The 23,852-nt window shown below is 40.3% G+C and overlaps 1 long non-coding RNA gene across 1 annotated transcript; it reads left to right on the top strand.

The window, feature by feature from the left end:
• Positions 1-495: 495 nt before the first annotated feature.
• LOC112923621 (uncharacterized) lies at positions 496-23,282 on the top strand. The gene is made up of 7 exons (XR_011998622.1): positions 496-641; positions 2,704-2,867; positions 14,219-14,329; positions 16,127-16,165; positions 17,917-17,959; positions 20,357-20,445; positions 22,923-23,282. It is a non-coding gene; the product is annotated as an uncharacterized lncRNA (long non-coding RNA).
• Positions 23,283-23,852: the final 570 nt, after the last annotated feature.

Here is a 23,852-nt window from a genome sequence, read left to right as displayed (position 1 = left end):
CTAAGCCTGACCTCAGGAGTCTGTACTTGAGTTTTCTCACCTGTGAAATGGAGCCAGGACACTCCAATTGCAGTCCTGTGGTTCAGATTAAAAAGCCTGTATGTATATGCGTATATATGTATACACACACACACACACACACACACAGCCCCTTGCACAGCCTCTTGCTGTGCTGACAGGCACTCCGTGAATCCAGCATCGCTGCCTCTCTGCTCATTCTCCATGCACAAGTCTTCAGTCCCACCCTGCTTAGATGATGGGAAAAGTAGAGTTAGTAAAATACTCTTTTATTCTTCAAAGGCTTTTAGATACAAGCCTGAGAGATTACTGTCCCACCCTGCCATTTATGAATAAGATTTTGAGAGTATAAGGTAGCAGAAACTAATGCCATTATATTAATAATAGCAGTAGGTGCTACTAGAGACCCCATGATGGCTGAGACCGGCAGTAATGGTACTTGGATACTTCCTAATAGCGTGCTTTCCTTTCCTTCCAGAAGCGACTGGCATGTCAGAGCCACACCGTCTTCCTCGGGACTCCCTTTGTGAACAGCTTCGATTTAAAAGACTTTTGTGAATATATTGTTTCAACCAGATCCTCCAGAGACCATACTTGTCTTCTGATCCGCTGGAGGTCTTAAGGTTCGTGCTACTTTTTAAAATTTCTCTTAGTGACGATATTATTAATTTTGAGAGGTATTTTTAAAGTGGATAATAGTCTTATTCTGGAATAGATTTTGCATAGATTATAAGCCTTTTATTTCATTGGTAGATAGATATGCTACTTCTCATACTTACTACTGTATACCCTGTAGGATGTTACAAGGATATTAAAAATGAAATATCCCCCACATTGGCTTAAGGCACACTTTATTTTTGTGTTCATAAATTCTAACTGAATATTCAGTAAATTTATATTGAGTGTCTAGAATATATATCAGATTTTGTTAAGTATTATCAATTAGACGCCTGTGGATAAATTATATTTTGAAACATTAAAAAAATCAAAACTGCATTTGTCAATATCAACTAGTATTATTACTATGACAGCTTTTAAATGAGAAAGCCTCAGTGGCCAGAATGTTTTCATTTCTTTCCACCAAGGGGTACTCACCCTATGATTTATAATGATAGAACAGGGTTGTTGTTGTTGCTGTTTAATATGTGTATATTAACAGCTTGAAAAATTGCTAACAATATTGTTTCTTACTCAATAAAAAAGCATGCTAGCCCAGCAAGCATCTTATTCTGGAAGTACATGTTTTGCCATTGAGATAGTACCAAGCTAAACACTTTTATTTTGGAAGTACAAAGGTCTTCCCGACAAAGACCTATCCAAAGGCTGAATTCAATCCATGCATCTTTCATCGATGGAAAATAAACGGGGAGAGGGTAAAGCTCAGTACATTGAGTGGACGAAAACTAAATGAAGAGCAAGGGAGAAGGAACATCGTACTTTCCCTAGAATGACATGGCTTTTTCCACAGGCGTTTATTTCATTTGGTTGGACTTTTATTCTGTCCACAGTGACAAATGTTTTCTCCCCTAATGGCCCTTTTCTGTGGGTTTTCTTTTTATTTCTTTTATTTCTACTGAGAAATCAAAGTGGATTTCACTGCAGTGCTGGGCTAGATTCCAGTTTTCCCACTGCACCCTTCATTGTCGGGCCTCATGATTCACTCACTTTGAAGGGTGAGGCGCACAGGATGTACTGGGGGAGAGGGTGGTTGGGAAGTTGTGCCTCCACCTTCATCTCTCCAGTCTGTCAATTTGGTAGCAAATCGTAGCGTGTAGTAACCTAATAAGTGTATCCATAGAAACAGAAGCACTAGAAAGGACTTCAGAAGTTACCTAAATGTTCTTCCCTCTTCTATAAGCCAGATCCCACTTGAACTGTCCGAAATCAATGAGAACCTGTTTGTCTTCAAACCCTTCCAACCTGGGTATCCACTTTCCTTTTGGAACCTGATATAGATTCTCCTTTCTTAGAAACCTTGTTGCCAAGAAAGCCGAAGTAATTCCTGACCTCCCAGCATGACAATGCATCCTTCTCTCATGAAGATAGAGAATTTTCTGGTCAGAGCTGCCCCCCACTCCTCAATCCTGTATCATCATCATAGACTCACTTCTCAGGTCACCTTTTTTGTCTTCCAGGGAAGTGAACCCATTTTGTTGAACTTTTTTCTATGAAATTGTATAATCCAAATATTTACTTACCCTCACAAGTTCTTTTCTGAGTCTCTAAAGATCTCTACAGTCCACTTAAGTTTAGGAGTCCAGACCGATTGAAGGAACATTAAAAATCATCAGTGTTTCTCAGTGGGGGCCCATTATTGACATTTCGAGGGGTGCAGTTATTTTTGATGCAAGATTGCCCTGTGGGTTTTAGAATGGGCAATAGCCCTGGTTTCCAAGAACCAAAGACAAGTAGCTCCCTCAGCCCCCAGTCATTGTGGTAGATAACCAGAGTCAGACCTCCTACATCTGCCTGCAGATGTCTCTCATGAAAAAATTTACATGACTTTCACATTTATTGCTTAACTGCTAAACCTTTTGGCTTCAAATGCTTTAATAAATTAAGCTGTATGTCCACTTACTTGCAAAATATATCTTCACTGTCTTTATTTACAATGCAGTGCCCCCCATGGCACCTTATACATTTGTCAACCTCACATTTTAAATATTTTTGATATTTATTTTTCAGGTTCCTGTGTACTCTACTATCTACTCTACTAGTAGAGTATCTACTCTACTAGTAGAGTTCCTGTGTACTCTACTATCTCTCATGGAACTCAGAAACAAGATGGCCAGTTACTGGATTGATGCATTAATTCTGGAATAAAGGGCTATTAGTAAAGCTGGAAAGCAGTAAGTAGAGTTCATTCAACTTTCAAAAATATCTGTTGAGTACTTCCTATGTCCAAGAACAGAGATAAGAAATATCCTGATGGGATGTGCAAAAGATCTAAGAGATAGAATTTATAGGGCTGTGGTGGATGAAGGAACACTGCTGGTGGAATCTGAGTCATATGGGCACCATCCTAAGACCAGCCATTCAGGGGCGGAGGTGGCCTGGCCTCAGGGATTCAGTAAATTGGGTGAGGTTAGGGTGAATGAAACCACCTCAGGGACTCCTGCAAAGCCAGCTTACCATTCTCTTTCTCCTGTCACTCTATGAGGCATGGAGATGAGCTATCAAAGGAAAAATCTCTAGAAGGCAGAGCCAAGTTTCCTCCCACCTCAGTCATCATCCAGAAGAAAAGGAGCCGGAGTTCCAGGAGGAAATCTTATATTAGAACTTGTTTATCAACAGCACCACCTGGCACAATTTTACCCACTGGTTTCTCTTGAAAGTAGGAAAGGGAGCTAAGTAAATAGTAACTTGTCATTTCAGACACCTGGATGGGAGGGAGGACCGGGGAAATCAGCCAGCTAGAGGCCCGGAGGTCATTGAGAATCCAAGAACTGGAGTCTGGCTAGCATCTGAGTTGTAGAAGCTGTATTCACTAGCTCATGGTTCCACCGGAACCCCTTCAAGGGCAAGTGGGCAGGAAGCAGGAGCACAGAAGCCAAGATGAGAGCATACTCTGACTGACAAACATCACGGTCTTCCTGCCTACTGCCCGGGATCACCACAAGTGACCTTAGTGGCTTAAAAAACCACCTCTGGGTTTTGACAGGTGCCGGGAAATAGCGGTCTGATGACCAATGGTGGGAACACAAAGTCCAGTCCTGCTTAAGAATTGGATTTCGGAAAAGGGATGGCTAGTTTTATAGGCAGTGACCAACACTGGCTAACATTTCCTTCTGGAAATGTGCAAATCAAGAGTTAAGGAAAGCCAGCCAGATCAGCAAAATATCATATTCCTCCTATTACACCATGTATTTTGACTTTCTCACTCAAGTTTTACTAGGACAATGGGACACACAATAAAATGAATTTCAGTGGAGAAAATAAACTTCATTAGTTACCAAACATGTTGCTTTTGGAAAATCTGTGTTTATATAATCTTTTTTTCTAAAAATTTAATGATCTTAGGTCAGTTTGTTTGCTCAAACCTGGACATATGAAATGGTATTTTAATTCTTTAGTGCAAGATAAACTTAGGGAAAACTTCCTAAAACTTTAAACTCATTCACATAAAAATATTGTAAAATTAATTTATGCCTTATCATTTGTTTTGGAGGCTCTGGAGATTGGAACTCACATCTGATGCCCATATTCGACTTAGCCTGGCCTTTGGAATCCACTCTTGCAGGCTTTCTCTTTGTGCATTCTTCTTACCAGGGGTTAAACACTCCTCTGAGAGTCAAAATTAAGTCCAAAGCAAATCACACCATAAAGCCTTTTACTAGGGGCTGAGAACAGAATCCTTAATCGAAAATTGCAACAGGGGGGATAGTTACTAGTTAAGTGAGCATTGAGTTGGATCTTTTTGTTAGAGTCAGAAAAAAAAAATGAGGGCCTAGCACTGTTTGATGACCAAGTTTCATTGTGTTGTCAGTAGTAAGCAAATAGTCTTAAGCATTTTTAAGCGGAAGCTCAATTAAAAAGACAAACCTTGGAACAGGCTTTGTGGAAGGCCAAGAGATTTAGTCTCTGCCAGTCCAGGAAGGAAGGGATTCCAAAGATAAAGGGCATCCATCGAAAACATTTTGTTTCCAACTCCTGGGAGCTCCACATCAGGAAATGAACGGGGGTATGCTGCTTCATAGAGAGAGACAAGGAGAGACAGACAGACAGAGAGACAGAGAGAGACTGTCTCTAAGACAGCCCTTAACACAAACCCCTGGAATTCAAGTATTTTGGTTTCCAACACCTCCAGAGAACATTTATGTCCACCAAATGCTAACTACGTTGAAGAGCTGAGAAACTAATAATTCTGTTGCACTTCGTTTTATCGCCTTCTCCCTCTACTCCTTACTTAAAATTAAACTTCGTTTCATTCTCTGGTCCAGACTCGGTCATAGATGAGTGTTCCTGGTGTGTAGGCAAGACAATTTAATCGCCAGGGTAATGCAAATTCTTAGGTTAAGAACCAACCAACGAGGAAGTTGTCTGTCCCTTGGCACACCAGTCCTAGTTGGGCAGGTCTGATGATGTATGGGGTCCAAAGAGTGCCTGGTGGTGAGCATGACCAAAGCCTGACTGTTGGGTGAGGACCTTGATCCCGGTGTCGGAGAGGGAGGCAGACTTCCTTGTGTGTCTGGACTCGCCTTGGGAGCAGCTGCGCAGTGCACTCAGGAGGTGAATGTTGGAATACTTGAATGAAACTGTTTATGATCCACATAACCAACCAGCAGTGGTAGCAGTGGAAAGCCAGAAACAGGGAATCATGTCCGAGATGAAGTACACACAGCAGGAATAGAGCTAGAAGTTTCTCCAATACAGCCTACCTCATAGGGGTGCTCTGGCGTCCACTGCCAGGCCTGATTCCCCTCATGTACCTATTAACAGTGCAGCTATAACAAGTTGCTTAGCCTCTTTCCTCTTGATTCTTATTAACTGTAAAATGGAAAGAAGTACTAGAACCTTCCTTGTAGGGTCCCTGAGGGATGATCTGAGATAATGTGTGCAATTGGGTACAACTCACTCCCAGGGGGAAGGCCCTCTGCAGACAGCCAGAGCTTCACCACGCAACTTCACATGATACACCCTCCAGGCCACATCATCACACCTGCTCGGAATGGGATGGTGCCACTTTCTAGTTGTGTGACCTCAGACAAGTCGTTTGACCTTCCTGGGCCCAGGTTGGTTCTCAGGTAAAAGCTTATTATTGGATCGTGGTGAGGATTAAATGAGTTAATGTGTGTGAAGTGCTTGGAACGGTGCCCGGCACGCAGTGAGGAGCATGTGCGTGCCTTGACCCGATTGAGAGCTTGGGAAGTCAGGGAATAAGGGTGAGAGACAGTGCCTGTGTGCCTGGTGCCGGGGCAGCGGTGGGGAGAATGCTAAAACGTCTCTTTGAAGAGCATCTTTCACGATGCATAATAATCCCCTTCTCAGTGTGGGAGAAGAATAAAATATAGGCCCAGGGCAATATTAATTAATATTACTTATAGCCAACGTCTTCATCATGATTAAACAATTAATTTCTCTAACACCATTGCAAAGAATCGGGGATCCGCTCTGCGGAATTACTGGACCTTTGAATATGATGGTGGCATTTCTGTAATGTTTCATCTGCTTTGATCCTTAAAACGTTTCCCTTTTTATTTGGTTTTAATGGAGCTCCTGCTGCTGATCAGGAAGCATTTTATGTGAGGTTTGCCTTAGACAAAATTGAGTCACCGAAGCGTGCCTTTTGAAATACAAAGTTATTATTAAAAAAAAAAAATTACGAAGAAATGATTGGCCTGTACCAAAGGTAGAAGGGCAGTAAGGGCTTTTCCTTTCTTTGACTTTATCGCCATAGTGAGTCAGGGAAACAGAAGCCAGAAGGAACCAGAAGGAGCCAGAAGGAGCCAGAAGGAGCCAGAAGGAGCCAGAGGGAACGTTATAGGATTCCTCCCTTATCTGTAGGTAGCGTAAGCCTTCCATTCCAGGTTTCTACTATCGGGTTTGGACCTTTCATTTTATAACGTTCTAGAAGCATCCCCAGCTTCAGTGTTCCCACTGCAGGTGTGGTCAAGCAGGTCTGTCTCTGGGCTTCTTTCCAGGCAGCCCTTGCCAAGCCCCGGCATGGGCTGCAGGAGGCCTCGGAAGCCTCGCCTGGGCTCTGCAGAGCTGTGTGCTGTGACCCACGAGCCATGCCTTTCACAGGTGGAGGCCATGGTGTCAGGGGTGTGATTTGCACATTTTATTCGGGCATCCTCATTGCAATCCCTCTGTTTGACTAAGGGGCAGGATTGCCGAGTTTCCAGCTGTGAGGTTTTGGGGTATATTCCTCAAACTTCCTAAGTCTCAATCCTCATCTTTAAAACGGAGGAGATAATAGTAGCAGCAATAATAATTAATGCATGCCAAGTCTGTTTCTAGGAGCTTTGCATATATTAATTTCACTTAATCCTCACGGCAACCTGTGAGGTAAGGCTCTCCTTACCCTTTTCTGCAAATGCAGCTGAGGCTCTGAATAATGGTCCCAGCCACGAAGAGGGATCTTCTCCTCTTTCAGGGATGTGGCCTCTTCCATACGTACACAAAAAGCATGCAGTACCTGTCACCCTCTTGCTTTTACTTCTGCATTATCAGAGCTCCTAGAAAGCACAGGAGTATGCCAAGGGAACAAACAGGAAATGGGTTAGTGGATTCTGCTACGGTCTTCAGCCATCCTATTCTGTTTGATTCTCATGCCACTTGGAAAGAGGATATTAACACTCAGATGAAGTCCACAGACAAATCTCTTCAAGCCATATTTCCTGTCTCCATAACCCCAGACTGTTTGCGGAGTCAGGCTATAGAACCTGGCAACTGTGTGACACAGGCAAGGACCCTGGTTTTTACTGGGGACCTTTATATTTTATCGGAACATAGCACAGCCAGCATGAGGACTCTTTCACCACCCTAGACATTTGGTTTCTCAAGCTCAGTGGTTCTCAGAGAGCAGGCCCTGGATGTCAGCCCCAGCAGCACTTGGGAGCTTGTTAAATAAGCAAATTCGCCCACCCTACCCCAGGCCTCCTGAATCAGAGGAAACCCTGAGGAGGGGGCCTAAGAACCTATGTGGTAAGAAGTCCTCCAGCTGATGTACACTCAAGTTTGACGAGGAAAAGTTGAAGGAAGTAGAGGTAACCAACTAAAGAAATAGGTGATGTCTGCCGTGAAAGGCTTGAAAGGTGTGAATGTAGAAGATAGTTTGTTCAGCGCCGCTTTAAGGGGTTTTCGATCAACTGAAGAAAGAATGTTTTAGGGGATCCCAGGGTAGCTCAGCAGTTAAGTGCCTGCCTTCGGCCCAGGGCGTGATTCTGGAGTCCCGGGATCAAGTCCCACGTCCGGCTCCCTGCATGGAGCCTGCTTCTCCCTCTGCCTGTGTCTCTCATATGTTCTCCCTCTCTCTCTGTGTCTCTCATGAATAAATAAAATCTTTAAAAAAATGTTTTATGGAAGAGCCATTCTAAGTTGAATGTTTACAGGGACATTTCAAGTCACTAGAGAGAATCAAGCAGAGGGGCCTGAGGCCCATCCAGGGCCACAGAGAAGGGCAGAGAAATTCTTATATTAGGCAGATAAAGTTGTAGGGTTTAGGAGCCCCCTAAATACAAATTTTCCCTTCTGAGTTTGGAATCAACTTTTACTGAGAAATAAGAAAGAGGGGTCAGGTAAAGGGAGATCAAGTTTCATTATTAGTAAATTTAATTCTCTACTGGCATAGAAAATGGGTGTATTCCAGATTTCTTTTTTGAAATTTAATAAATCACCCCTAATGAGTGACTTAGAATAATACTAACCACTAATTTGCTCATGATGTGGGAACTGGCTGGACTCCACCCAGTGACTTTCAGGAGGGTACCTCATGTGGTCGGAGTCAGGTGGTGGCAGGGAGCAGGAGCATTCATTCGCAGGTCTAGCACCTAGGCTGGAACAGCATCTCTCCCCTGTTCCCATACACTCTCACCACATGGTCACCTCCGGGTACCTGGACTTCTTTCATGGTGGCTGAAGCGTCCCAACGTGAGTGTCCTAAGAGAAACCAACAAGAGCCACATGGCTTTTTTAATTCGAAATTACACTGCTCCCCTTCTACAACTTTCTACTTATTAAGGCAATCACGAAATCCCAGCTAGTTCAACAGATGGGGATATACACTCCACCTCTTGATGGGAAGAATGTTGAAGAACTTGCAGACATGCTTTAAAACTATCCTATTAAAAAAAATAATAAAATAAAAAAATAAATAAAACCACCCCATTGTGCCATCACCTAGTTTCTCTACATCTTCTCCCCTGAACTGAAAGAACTCAGCTCCCAGCCACAAGAGCAGGGGCAAAGTCTGGCACAAGAAGCTTGCTAAATGCCTCTCTGTGGGCAGGCCCAGCTACACGAGACACAGGATGCTCAGTTCCATTTTCAAATTCACCAATCAGGTAAATTGCTCCTGTTGGGAGAGGGGGTTCAGACAGGCCAGGAATGTTACACTGCAAGAAGTCCCCACGTGGAAACATGAGGCCAGGGAATGGGGGTTACCTCCCTCTAGGCAGTTGGACTGGAGAGAACTCCTTTCATTTTTAAAATTTTGAGAAGTTGTGAAGTTTGATACCTAAATATCATTTGTGTACTCGGTTGCAGAGTAACTTACAACTTTGGCATCTTTGCTTGTTTTCCTTTCCCTCAAACTGCCTTTAAAAACATTTTAAAGCTCTGTTGAGATTTAATCCGCATATCAGACATTTCACCCATTTAAAGAACATAGTAGAATGGTTTTTAGTATATGCACTGATAGGAGCAACCCGCAGCACAGTTAATTTTAGAGCGTTCTGTCACCTTTAAAGAAATCCTATACACTTCAGCAATGACCTCCCTGTCCTTCCATCCCCTCTAGCCCTAAGCAACTGCTAATCTACTTTCTGTCCTTTTAGACTTGGTCGTTTCATCCAGATGAAATCACGTAATATGTGGTCTGTTGTGTCAAGCTTCTTTCACCTGGCATAAAGTTTTTGGGGTTCATCTTTATTGTAGCATGTGTCAGTGCTCCATTCCTTCTTATGAATATGTGAATAATATTCCATTGTGTAGATGGCAAAACACATTTTGTTTATTTATTTATTCGTTGGACGTTTGGGGTGTTTTCGCCTTTTGACTACAAATATTTGTGTACAAATTTATAGGGACATAGGTTTTCATTTCTCTTATGTGTATGCCTACAAGTGGAATTGCTGGGTCTTGGGCAGCCTGGGTGGCTCAGCGGTTTAGCGCCGCCTTCGGCCTAGGGTGTGATCCTGGAGACCCAGGATCGAGTCCCACGTCAGGCTCCCTGCATGGAGCCTGCTTCTCCCTCTGCCTGTGTTTCTGTTTCTCTCTGTCTCTGTGTCTCTCATGAATAAATAAATAAAATCTTTAAAAAAAAAAAAAAGGAATTGCTGGATATTGTGTTAAATCTATGTTTAACCATTTGGGGAAGTTTACAACTGTTTCCCAAAGTGGCTGCACCATTTTACATTCCCACTAGCAGTGTATGAGGGTTCTGGTTTCTCCACATTTTCATCAACACTCGTTCTTATCTGACTTTAATTCTAGCAATCCTAATGGTGTGAAGTCGTATCTCATTGCAGGCTTGATTTGCATTTCCCTGATGACTAATGATGCCAAGCATCTGCATATGCTTTTGGCTATTTGTATATCCATCTTATTTGGAGAAATATTTATTCAGTTCATTTTCCTTTTTTTTTTTCATTTTCCCATTTTTAATTTGGGTTATCTGTCTTGTTCCTATTGAGTTGTGTGAGCTCTTTATATATAGATACATGTCCCTCATCAGGTATTTGATTTCCAAATTTTTTTTTCCCATTCTGTGGGTTGTCTTTTCATTTTCTTGATAATATTCTTTGAAGCACAAAATTTTAAAATTTTGATGAGGTCTAATTTATCTGTGTTTTTTCTTTTATTGCTTGTGTTTTCAGTGTCATATCTAAGAACCCATTGCCAAATCTGAGGTCATGAAGACTTACCCTAATATTTTCTTCTAAAAGTTTTAGTCTATTATTTGAGGCTTTGTTGCATTTTAATTTTATGCCTCATGTGAGGTAAGGATCCAACTTCATTTTTTTTGCATGTAGATATTCAGCTTTTCCTTTAAAAAAATTATTCTTTTCCCATTAGATGGTTTTGGGACCATTGTCCAAAATGAGTTGACTGTGACAATGGTTCATTTTTGGACTTGTAGTTCCCTTCCATGGTCTATATGTACATCTTTGTGCTAGTACTACTACTACAATTTGTATTGATTACCACGACTTAGCGGTAGGTTTTGAAATTGGGAAATTTGAGTCTTCTGTCTTTGTTCTTTTTCAAAATTGTTTGGCTATTCTTGATCCCTTGCAATTCCATGTGAATTTTAGAATCAGCTTATTGATTTCCAAAAAGAAGTCAGCTAGAGTTCTGATGGGGATTATGTTAGATCTGTAGATCAGTTTGTGGAGCATTGACATCTTAACAATGTTAAATTTTCCAATTCATGAATATTGGATGCTTTTCCATTTATTTAGATCTTTTTTTTCTTTCAATAATACTTTGTAGTTTTCAGAGTGTTAATTTTGCAATAGTTTTGTCAAATTTATTCTTAATTATTTTATTTTTTTGGATGCTGTTGTTAGTTATATTGTTTTCTTAATCTCATTTCTGGATTGTTAGTTAAAAGCATATAAAAATATAATTTAATTTTGTATATTCATCTTGCATTCTGCAAGCTTATTGAATTCATTTATTAGTTCTGATCGTTTTATTGAATTATTTAAGATTTCCTTTACACAGGATCATGCCATCATTTATTTTTCTTACTTAATTGCCCAGGCTAGAACCTCCAGGACACACTGAATAGAGGTGGTGAGGGTGGACACCCTTGTCTTTTCCTAATCATAGAGGAAAAATGTCCAGTCCTAACCTTAGGGGAAAGCATCTTTCATCATTAAGTATCATGTTAGCTGTGGATTTTTTGTAGATGCCCTTTGCCAGGTTGAGGAAGCTCCTTGCTATTCCTAGATGTGTGTGTGTGTGTGTGTGTGTGTGTGTGTGTGTGTGTGTGTTTATATAATGAACAAGTGTTGGATTTTGTCAAATTTTGTGTTTATTAAAAGAATCATGTGGATTTTGTTTTTTATTCTATCAATAATGAGGTAGATAGGCAGGAAGTAGAAGGAATGAATTCCTTCTTTCTCTGCCTTTTTCTCTACTCCAAAGGGTTGAATGATGCCCACCCACATTGGGGAGAGCCATCTCTTTACTGAGTCCATCAATTTAAATGCTAATCTCATCCTGAAACATCCTCACATACACACACAGAAATAATGTTTATCTGGGCACCCTGTGGCACAGTCAATTTGACACATTAAAAAAACCATAACAGAAGAGTTCTCTCCTTTTTTATTTTGTGAAGGTTTATAAAGAATTGGTACTCGATATTCTTTAATGTTTGGAGAATTCAGCAGTGAAGCCATCTGGGCCTGGGATTTCCTTTGTGGGTAGTTTTTGATTATTAATTGAATCTCTTTACTTGTTATCAGTCTATTCAGATTGTCTATTTCTTCTTAGGTCAGCTTCAGGACTTTGTGTCTTTCTAGGAATTTGTCCATATCATCTGAGTTATCTAATTACTGGTATACAATTGCTCATAGTATTCCTTTATAATCCTTTTTATTTTATAAGGTTGGTAGTAACATTCCCTCTTTCATTTATGATTCTAGTTATTTGAGTCTTCTTTCTTCTCTCTTGGTAAATCTAAGCTAAAAGCTTGCCAATTTTGTTGATCTTTTCAATCAGCTTTTGGTTTCAATTGATTGTCTCTATTTTTCTCTTCTCTATTTTATTGATTTTTATCATTTCCTTCCCCAAAGGGGATATTGATTATTACTATCTCTCCAAAGGGACATTAGTAATTCACATTTATAGTGAAAACACAAGAAAATAATTTTTATCATAATATTATCTATTCTCTACTCCTGTTTCTCTTCCTTTATTGTCCATTTTGTTATGACATTACAATCACCCAAGCTGCAAACTGGAGCTTTTATTCATTCTTTTTTGTTCTTATGCCTCACACTAACTGTGGTTATTGAATCCTGTAAGGCCTACTTCAGAAATATCTCTCAATCATTTGCTCCTCTCTGCTTCCACTCTTTTCCATTAAAATTCCCCACAGTTTTCTGGCTAACCTGATAGTGTATAACTCAGGCCCACCTCTGACATTTGCAGGACCTCAAACAAGAATTAAAATGGGTTTTTCAACCCATTCCCCAAACCCCTCCTTTTCTACCCCAAGGCTCTATCCTACTATGAAGGGCCTCACGGACATACCTGTAAACAGCCCAGCTTCCATGTTTAAGCTCTTTCTCACATTCCTAACAACTACCTTTAAGGCCTAGAGAATGGATCTATGGAAGCCTGCACAACTTCCAAATCCTAAAAGCAGGCTTGGGATACTTTGAGCAGAGAATTTCAGTTCCTGAACACCCAGACTGTGATATAGAAGTAGGAGTGAGTACAGGCTCTGGGTGGACACATCCCATTGGATGTGAACTGTGAACTCCTTGCCTTGAAAAGATTGGTGCGTCTAAAAGAGGGCTAGAGCTGTGCTCATAAAGTGTAGTGTTCCAGTGGAGGGCCTTTGTGTCTCAGTGTGAGGGCAGTTTGACACAGCTCCCATGAATAAAATTCTCAAGTCCCATCCTGTAACCCACTGAAGTTTGTCTAAACTCAACTTAGTACACGAGGCCTAGCACAACCTGATTTCAGCCTATTTTCATATCTCTTTTCATTTGTCCATGAACTTGTCACCTCTTGTTATAGTTTTACCTAAACCACCGGGCAGAATTAATTGCTTTCTCATGCTTTGATGATCCTCCACCTTACTCTTGAACGTACTTCCATTAAAGCATGTATAACATTGCATTGTTATTACTTGCTTGCATGACTGCCTTTCCTATCAGCTAGTAAGCTCCTTAAAGTATGTTTTGGTCTTTCATCCACTTAGTAGCCAATCTTTATTCAGGGAATAGCGCCTCCATCTTTTTTTTTTTTTTTTTTTTTTAAGATTTATTTATTCATGATACACTTAGAGTAAGAGAGAGAGAGAGGCAGAGACTCAGGCAGAGGGAGAAGCAGGCTCCATGCCGGGAGCCCTACGTGGGACTCGATCCCGGGACTCCAGGACTGCGCCCTAGGCCAAAGGCAGGCGCCAAACCACTGAGCCATTCAGGGATCCCCAGTGCCTCCATCTTTTTGAGAAAGTATTCCTCTCTCTCCCCTGGCATATCCTTCTACTCTAATACGAGATACAAATGGTAGGTGACGTCCAAAGTCATCAAACTGTACACATTAAATACATGCAGTTCTTTGTATATCAATTATACCTTAGTAAAGCTGATGTTTAAAAAAAAAAAAATGAAGCTGGCCCTGCCCCTGTGGCCACAGTGACTGGCAGCATGTGACCCATGCTGGACCAGTGAAGTTCTTTCCCAGGATTTTAAAGTCTACAACTGTGTGGAGGAGACTTCTCTTGGCCAGTGAATTCGGGAAGGTGGAACCTTGAGTTCTTGGAGTTCTGATTGTTTTTGTATCAACTTCATAGGAAGAGTTGCCAAAACGGAAAATGAGCTGAGATAATAGATGGGAAGAGAACATCTTGAAAGTGCTCAAGGCTCTGATTCCTGTTGTTTCAGCCATTTCTGAGTTTGAATATGTGAGTCAATGAATTATCTTTTTTGTCTTTGCAACCCAAAGAGTCCCATAAGGCTTTCCTCCAGGGTGGAATCCACGGTTTGCTCACTGATGTATCATAAAGTCTGGCATAGATCTTGGCTCAGAGTAGGCACTCAAGACCTTTATTTATTGTTTTAAGGTGAAATATAAAGTAGCTGAACTGATCAATCTAAAGTGAAAAGAAAGCATCCAGTGTTACTTCTTGGGAGAATAAGAACTTGATGGTTTGTATGACTAAGTGTGGGGAAAACAGTGAAAAAGTAAAACAATTGCAGAAAAAGAATAAATCTGCTGCCAACTTGGCAAACTGAACTATAGGAAGCCAAAAATATTTATTTCCCTTTGCTCTTCCCCAATAATTTTTTTTTTAAAGATTCTATTCATTTATACATGAGAAACGAGAGAAAGGCAGAGACACAGGCAGAGGGAGAAGCAGGCTCCATGCAGGGAGCCCGATGTGGGACTTGATCCCAGGACCCTGAGATCATGACCTGAGCTGAAGTCCAATGCTCAACCCCTGTGCCACCCAGGTGCCCCTTCCCCAATAGTTTTTAAACTAAAACTTTTTTTTTAATAAAATATAACACTTCCTTTTATAAAATAATGTCATTGTGCTTTTGCTTATTAGAGATGGAAACTAGGGAGTGTAACTTTCCTCTCCTGAGCCTTGTTGTATCTCACCATCGCAGTCAGGCTTTAGAAAGTGAGGGAAAGGGGGAATGTAAGAATGGGGACCTGGGAGGGCCTTTACCACAAGTGGAATTACTCATCCCCAGATAAGAATAGGATCTTCATTGTACCTCCCCTCAGGCATTCAGTAAGAGGAAGGCTGGCTATAATAGTAGCAGAAAAATGCAACCGTATCTTCACCAAACAGGTCTGGCTGGTTTAGGACCATGTGTTTTGCCAACTCAAATGGTTGTACCAACAATAAGGTCATGAACAGTCCAAACCAAGTGCCATTTATTCCTGGAGCTGGATGGAAGCTCAGAGTTCATCTGTTTTCAACCACCATCTGCTGTCTGGTCACCTCCATACTGCCTTTGAATTAATTGCTGGTTCCTTCTTGATCCCACTCATGAAAAGAGACCCAGGTCTCCAGACAGCCCATTCTGTATATGGACTGTTAGAAAATTCTCTGGTACAGTGGGCTGAAAGCAATTTTATGACTCTTCCTGCCATGGATTCAGGTGCTCTTGCTTAAGTTTTTGGAAAAGAAATCTAGTCCTTTTATAATCCTTTAGATACTTGAGGCAGTTACCACATATATGTCTATGCAAAATATTCCAAAATCATTCAGCAGTCCCTCATGGGACATTACGGCTTTAATCCTCATTAAGGCAGACACTGAGTCATGTAGCAATTAGATGCAAAGGGCATGAAGTCAGATAAAGCCAAGTCATAATCCTTGCTCCGTGATACACCTCAAGTCTGCTGTGTGACTTGTGTATGTTACTTAACCTTTATTGACTTCAGGTCTATCATTTGTAAAAGAAAGATATGATCTCTCTGAACTTCAGTTATTTCATCTATAAAATGAAGCCAGTAATAGCTACAAGCTATGCAATGAATTGTCTTGAAGATTATGTGAGGTAATCCATATAAAATGACTAACACAATGCCTGGAACACACAAAGTACCTTATTGTTGTTGTTGCTATTTTTTTTTTTTTACATCACTGTATTTTAATACTATAGATATTAGTCAACTCAGGCTGCAAACAACAAACATAACACAAACTGAGAGGCTTAAACAACAGAAATCTTTTTTTTCACAGTTCTAGAGACCAGAAGTCCAGGATCAAGATGCCAGCAAGGTAGGTTTAATTTGGGGGCTGCTTCCCTTAGCTTGTAGGTAGACACCATCTATCTTGCTGTATGTTCAATGATCACTTATTTGTGCACATATGGAAAAATAGAGAAAGAGAAGAAAAGAGAGTGAGTTATCAAGTTTCTCTTCTTAGAAGGACACTAATCCTATCAGATTAGGACCATATGCTTATGACTTCACTTAACCTTAATTATCTCCTAAAGGCCTCATTTCCACATACAGTCACATTGTGGGATTAGAATTTCAATAAATAGATTTGAAGAGGACACAATTCAGTCCCTAGAATATACTATTGTGTAATACTTCCAAAATTTAAAAGAAAAGTGTACATCCCAGCAAAGGGGTCAGGCATCTATAAAGGCTCTCAGGCAAAACACTGACTATAATTCAATATGGCTGAGGTAGAGAATAGAGGGGAAAGATAAAATTTGTATAGCAGGTGTACGACTATAATGGGACCAGTAGTTCACATTAAAGAGTTTGCATTTTTCTCCTAAGAGCAACAGGAGTCATGGAAGGGTCGTAAGTGGAAACATGACCTAATAGAACTTGAGCTTTGTTAGGATCATTCTGTCTGCTGTGCAGAAAATAGATAGAAGGGGATTTAATCCTGTTTGAAATCTAAATCCACATATGAAAGATTTGTCCTCAGCGTGGTAGGCAGAGAAAAGAAGTATTAAGAATCTGGGCACAAATCCTAAGGATGGAATTTGAACTCAAACCTTAATGGCTATTATTCAGCCTTTCTAATAACTAGTAGCACCCCACCCCCTGCCTTTCACCCCCCTCCCACAGCTTTTCTCCAATCTCCAATTTTCTCTGATAGTTGTGGAAGAGTGAATTTTGGGTGCTGTTACTAATTAGCATAGTGTAAGATAAGCAGCAATTTGGTTGGAACATTTTAATAATAGTTATTTTCTCTTTTGCCTGTATTTAAAAGTTCTAATCTAATGAATAAATTATCTTCAGAGATCTAAGTTATTTCTAGTTGTGTTGTTCCATCTGATATGTTAATTTCGTCAACAGATTTATTTTAATAATGGAAGAAGAAACTAAAAAACAAAAAGAGAAAAGCCTTCCACCTTGAAGTCTAAACCAACTTGTATGTTAATACCCCAAGGAAGTATGGCAAAGTAAAGAGGTCTTGGCAGAGAAGGGTTTGCATGATGAACTTCACAGACCATTTTTCATATCCAAAGATGGGGCATTCCTGACTCAGAGTTACCTGAACTTCTTTTGAACAATTGTTTAAAACTACTTGGATGAGGTTATGTTATCTTTGAATGAACAGCCAGGGGGTGTAACAGAAGTAGAGGTGGCCCAGAAACTCCAAGACTGAGTCCGAGTTTTGGCTTTGCACTAACTTCCCATATGATGCAGAACAAGCCAATGGTTTTTCTGGATCTCAATTATTCTTAGAAACAAGAGAGGAGGAATAAATCATTTCTAAAGACTTTACAAGCATGTGCCTATTATGTCAGGTTCTTCTGAAGGAATGTGGGAGTGAACAAAACAGATAAGATCCTGATCCCATTTGAGCATTCATTTTTATGACAGCATAATTTGTAAAGCAGACATATTAATTAATAAACAATAGGAGATCCCATTCAGATGGGATAAGTATTTAAGAAAATGAAATAGGGTAATGATATATAGGGAGATGTATGTTGTTGGGATCAACTATTTCTACGGGACGGGTATGAAGAAAACTTCTCTGATGAGGTTGCTTCTTTTCAGAGTCCTGAATGATGAGAAAGAGTTATTCCCCCCAAGGTCTCAGGTAAGAGCATTTTAAGCAATAAGAGTAGCTAGAGCAAGGTCCCAAATAGTGGACTATTCTAGGATAAGTGTGATCAGTGTGGCTGGAGCATAGTGAATGGCAAGGAAAGTGAAATGCAATGAAGTCTGAATAGTGGCCAGTGGCCAGGTTCTGTAAGGTATGGCTGGCTGTAGGAGGGGTTTAGGTTTTATTCTAGTAGTCATGAGCAATTTGACCCATTGAACAGTTTTAGTCAAGTGAGTATGTGATGCATTTTTGCCTTGTTTTGTTTTTAGAGATGACTCAAGGTGCTGAGTGGAGGTGGGCTGTATTAATGGGTAAGAATGAAGCAAAGGCACTAGATATGCTGCAGCAATCCAGCTGAGAGATGATGGTAGTGGTGGAGGTCATGGGACAAAGAGAGTTGGGACATGTCACAGAGTTTAAGCCAAGAGTACTTGCTAAGGAGTGGATGTTTATGATTTTTTTTATCTATTTGTCTAGAAGATTCCATTCTTCCATGCTCCCATCTGAGTTCCCCTCTCTCCCATCCTACATGTAGGAGGCGGTTGATTAGGGTGAGAAAAGTGGTTCACGGGTATGAGATCAACTTGAGTGGCTGCAGAGAAATCACAGACTGACCTTGCCTCTGCTACCATGATGCTTCATCTCACTGAAGCAAAGGATTGTCCGATGGGAGAAATATCTCTAATGGTTAAATAAGTAGAGAGTACCTCGTGGCATTGAGACAAACCTGAACCTTCTGACAAAGCAGACTCCTTTCTGCTTTCTTTCTCTCTCAAATTTGTTCCCAAGAACTTGCTACATTCAGACTGGCTGTAGTAGAGACAGCTGTTTCAAACAGAATTAAATCCAATTTCCATGGCATTTTGCACACATGCAGATCTTGGCATTCAAATGATTCACGAGTGCAATTAATAAATGGCAGCATTATTTTGGAATACTTAGTGCATTATGTTTTTAGGAAATGTAGCCTACCTAACTTTTGACTACTTTTACTCAGTCAGTCTTCATTTTTATATAGTCATGTCACTGTAGTGTTGGGCTACATATCTCTACAACATAACTATATTCCTTATCAAGCTGAATAGTAAGATATAATTCTCTCCTCACCATGACTCAAATAATGGGATGTGTCCATTTTTGAAGAACTAACATATGAGGCCCAAGATCTTTAAAATGCCATGTTCTTTTTAAACCTACTAAGAATGAATAATAATAATAAATAAATAAATAAATAAATAAATAAATAAACCTACTAAGAATGTTATTAGTATCATTGGATCTGGCTTTATCAACAATTTTCCTACACAAGTGGACTCTACCCAGGATGTCTGGGAAACCTAGAGATTGAATCCAGTCATTCAGCAGATATTTGAGCCTCTTCCTCCATACAACGTACTGTGCTGGACACTGGGGGAACCACAAAGCATAAAAACATAATGATATCTCTGTCCTCCATTCAACTAACTGTCCGCTTGGGAAGGTTGTGCAGAAAAGATTAAATAATAGTGCAAGAACTAAAAAATATGCAAAATAGAAGACATCCCACAACCATAGGATAAGATCTGGTGACAAATAATGGTTTATAACTGTGCTTCTCAAGCTTTTACTGCATACAAATCTCTTAGGCGTCTTGTTGAAGTGCGCATTCTTTTTTCTTTTTTTCTTTTTTTTTTTTTTAAAGATTTCATTTATTTATTTATGAGACAGAGAGAGAGAGAGAGAGAGAAGAGAGAGAGAGAGAGGCAGAGACACAGGCAGAGAGAGAAGCAGGCTCCATGCAGGGAGCCCGACGTGGGACTTGTTCGCAGGTCTCCAGGATTAGGCCCTGGGCTGAAGGCGGATGCTCAACCGCTGAGCCACGCAGGAGTCCCATCTTTTTTTTTTTTTTTAATGCATATTCTGATTCAGTAATCTGGGCGGGGGGTTGGGAATGAGTTCTTTGCTGATGCCAACACTGATGGCTTATGACCAAATTTTGGGCAGCCAGAGATTAGGTCTGAGATCCCAAAACTGTATGATGAGGCACCCCAGGGTACCACAGTAAATTTACAGGGGCACTATGGGATATTTTTTTATAAAAAAACAAAACAAAACAGTAATGCTCATCATCTGCCATGTGAGCTACTATTAGTTCATAGTTTTGACATTAGGTCATGCTACATTGCTTTAATCTTACATCTTTGCAAAGCTGGATTCTTGGCAGTTATTGTGATAAATATGCAAGTACTGTACAAAAAACTATGTGGAATAGGCAAGGAGGGTGGTGGTGTCTAATCTGATTTCTAAATTTGAGAAGTTGTGCAGTGCCCTATAGGCACATACATCCATTAGTAAGTAATTATAATTATATTAGAATAAAATTGTAAATAGCTGTTTTCTTTTAATTCACAGGCACTATTTCATCCAAACAGCTGCTAAGTTGCCAGAATGTGATTTATTGAGTTGTTTGGACATAACGACTAAATGATGAAGACTATTAGGTATGTCTTTTGGTCAATGGACACCATGAAGAAAAAAGGGAGACACTTAAGAGCCTATGAACAGAGGAAGTTGGAGATTTCTGGGTTAGATAGTAGGTACTATGAATTCAGAGAGGTTTGGAGTGGCCAGGAAAGAACACATGGGGGTTGTATGACCTGAGTCAGATCTGTGAGAAAAACAATATGAAAAACAATACTCCAATACTCCTCAGATTTTAAGAAATGCATGAACACATGCTTAGATTTACATATTGATTCTTTACCTACACTTCCCTCATTCTTTGGTGTCTCTTTGAATGCATAGAGATTTCTGCTCAAGGCTCCCTTTGTGTAGGGCAGTACCACTAGCCGACAACCCCAAATCAGATTTACTTCCAATATCTCATGACATGTGTTCTAATCTAGAGAGTTGTTTAGGGTACTGGGCTATGTGTTTAGTACCAGTGTAGTCCTTCCTTGGTGAATAATGCCAATACTACATGGCATTCTTCTCAATGTCTGCAAACCACAATATACTTCTGTGATTCAAATTTTTCAAAGAACCAGAATTTTCATTTTCATTGTCTTGGCATCATTGGTTGTTGTTAAGTAGACTTATTTTTATTGTCCTCTTTAATTGGTTTTATGTTAAGAACAAGCTGGGATTTTTTTCCCTCCACAGAATAAATCTATTTCTAAAAAGTATTTGAACATGAACAAATTTTAGTTGTTACTAAAATTTGTGGTTGATTTCATTTTACTCCTGGACCCAAATGTTGAGTTCAGAGCAATAGGCAGTGTGGAGCTGATACAAAACAGGGGTGAGGTAGAGCAGTAAGTGTTATTTAGTATGGACTGAACGGAGGGACAACCAGAGAAGCTGGTGGCAAAGCTCTACTGTGAGGTGACAGTGGCAGCAGAAAGGAAAGAGATGGCTTTGAAGGACTTTAGTGTCTGGTTGTATATGAAGTAAGGAAGAAGGAAGAAGCAGAGATCATGCCAAGTGTCCCAGAGGTCTGGGCGACTGGGAGACTGATAGAGAAATATTGGAAAGTCGAAATTGAAGAATATATTTTGGAGGGAAGAGGTGAGTTTGGCTTCTGATGCTAGGCTTCAGGTGATGGTGGAAATATGCCATTTCAGTAAGGCTGGAGATAGGAACACAGGGAGCAGAGATTCAGTCAGGGAAGAGGTGGGAACAGAAACATCCTCTGAGGAAGGATGGACAAGGCCAGTCAAGGTTGAATCCTAGGAAGCATCTAAGCTGATAGGACAGCAGGATAAAATAGAGCCAATAAATTAAGCAAAGAAGGAAGAGTCCAAATGCTTGAAAGAGAGATGTATAAGGCTATGGAAAGAAGAATGAAGAGTTTCATCCACCAAGTGCCTCACAGATGTGAAATGCGATCTTAGGTGTTTCCCAAATGTTGTAACACATGGAATGTCCACCATAAGTTCTGAGATGGATATTACCATCTTCACTTTACAGGCGAGGGAATTGATGGGCAGAGACACAATGCAATTTGGCCAAGGTCATTCAGTTCATAAGTAGAAGGATTTGAATCCAAGTTCTTGGTATGAATCCAAAGTGCTTGCTCCTCCCCTAAACCTTTCAAAAATGGAAATGAAGATGTGACTTGTTGGAGCAAAGGATTGTAATCTTTTGGTCCTTACAGGGTTCCCTGGATAAGCTTCAGGAAGTTTATTAATCTTTAAAGTTATGTGGAAATTTTTGTTGTAAAAAATTACCAAAAAAATTTATTTTGTTTTGATGAAGTAGTCTATAACTTCCACCAGATTGCCAAAGAGATTTTGAATTATCTTCCAAATTTAAGAACAGCTGTCTAGACAGCTGTTTTACAGAGTAGTGAATTGTAGCGAGTTGTGGACTAAACAGGTAGTGAGGAAGACAAAAATAGTATGTGACATATTCAAGAAATGTGGCTTTGAAAGGAAAAAAATTCCATAGTAGTTTAAAGAGGCAGAAGAGGCAAGCAAAACATTTTTAAAAAAATTATTGGGGGGGCTACAAGCTTGTTTGGCAACAGAGGAAAAGGATCCAGTGAAGAGATAGTATTGAGTTGAGGTGGGAGGGGGCAGGTGCTAACAAGGAGGAAGTTCACCAGAGACACGGGGGAGGCTGGCATTTTGTCCTAGGGATGTTGGCGGGCTTCACGCCTCCACTAATCATTGCTGTCATTCCATTAGCTGGTTCGATGATATTCTAGGAACATTTTCTTTCTGAAACACAATCTGGAAAAAAGAGGTGTGGGAGAAAGAAAGAGAAGGAGGAAGGGAAATATATAAGAAGGAAGGAAGGAAGGAAGGAAGGAAGGAAGGAAGGAAGGAAGGAAGGAAGGAAGGAAGGGAGGGAAGAAGGAAGGAAGAAGAAAAGAAAGGAAACCTAGAATGTTTCTGTAACAGAGAAGTGAGGAGAAGGAAGGGAGGGAAAATTGGGGTTGGAAATGAAATATTCCTAAGCCTGTCTTTATTCCTAGGAGTCAAGGCCAATTCTGTGACAATGTCAACCTCACGCATCAAGAGGAGATGGAGGCTCCCAAAGACAAAAGCCATACTAAGCCTTCAGTGATGCTCTAAATGAAAAGCCCACTCTGTCTTCCAAGGACAGTAATTTTTGAACCTAGAAGGAGGGGGAAGGGATCCAGCTAGGCTGTTTTTATTACAAAATTCTTCATCTCTTTTTATCTCCTGGGTTTCAGATGCATTTAATTATCCTCCCTAAATGCCATATTCTGCTCTTAATGAAAATCCTTTTTTAAAAACTTCTTGATGCAAATGCAAATTAAATTTGATGTTTTGTTTCCATGAAGGAAAATATAGAGTACCATGGACTGGGAGCATTGTGTTTTGGAGCTTGTTTTTAAACAAAAATAGGATTTTATTATCATTATCAGTAGCTGCTCATGGGATCTAAAAAATTAAATTTGGCTCATATTTGTAACATCTGGGGATTATTAAAGAATTCACTAAGGAATCCATAGCCACAGAAGATTCTGATTTAAAAAATTATGCACACACACAATTTTCATTAGCTCTATCATATGCTAGGCGTTGTGGTGTCTTTAAGGCAAAGGCACTCAGAATCACATAAGCAAACAAAGAAGAGCAAATTCATAATTACAATAACATTTATTGAGCACTTACTATACGCCAAGCACTGTTTTAAATGCTTTGTAAGTATCAACCATTTAATCCATACGATAAACCTATTATTACAAGTGCTATTCCTGCCCTCATTGTACAAATGAAGAATCTGGGAGATAGAAGAGTGAAAAACTTGGCCAAGGTTACACAACTAGTGAGTGATGGCTCCAGGCAGCCCACACTGTCAGCCATACATGCAGTTAGTTTTGGAAACAGATGCCCAGGACAGAAGGGGCTGAGGGAAGGGACTAGTGGGGGATGGA

The sequence above is a fragment of the Vulpes vulpes genome, unplaced genomic scaffold (assembly GCF_048418805.1).
Source record: "Vulpes vulpes isolate BD-2025 unplaced genomic scaffold, VulVul3 Bu000000765, whole genome shotgun sequence".
Taxonomy (NCBI): Eukaryota; Metazoa; Chordata; class Mammalia; order Carnivora; family Canidae; genus Vulpes; species Vulpes vulpes.
The sequence above is the reverse complement of the archived record's forward strand: the minus strand, read 5'-3'. Positions and strand labels throughout refer to the sequence as shown.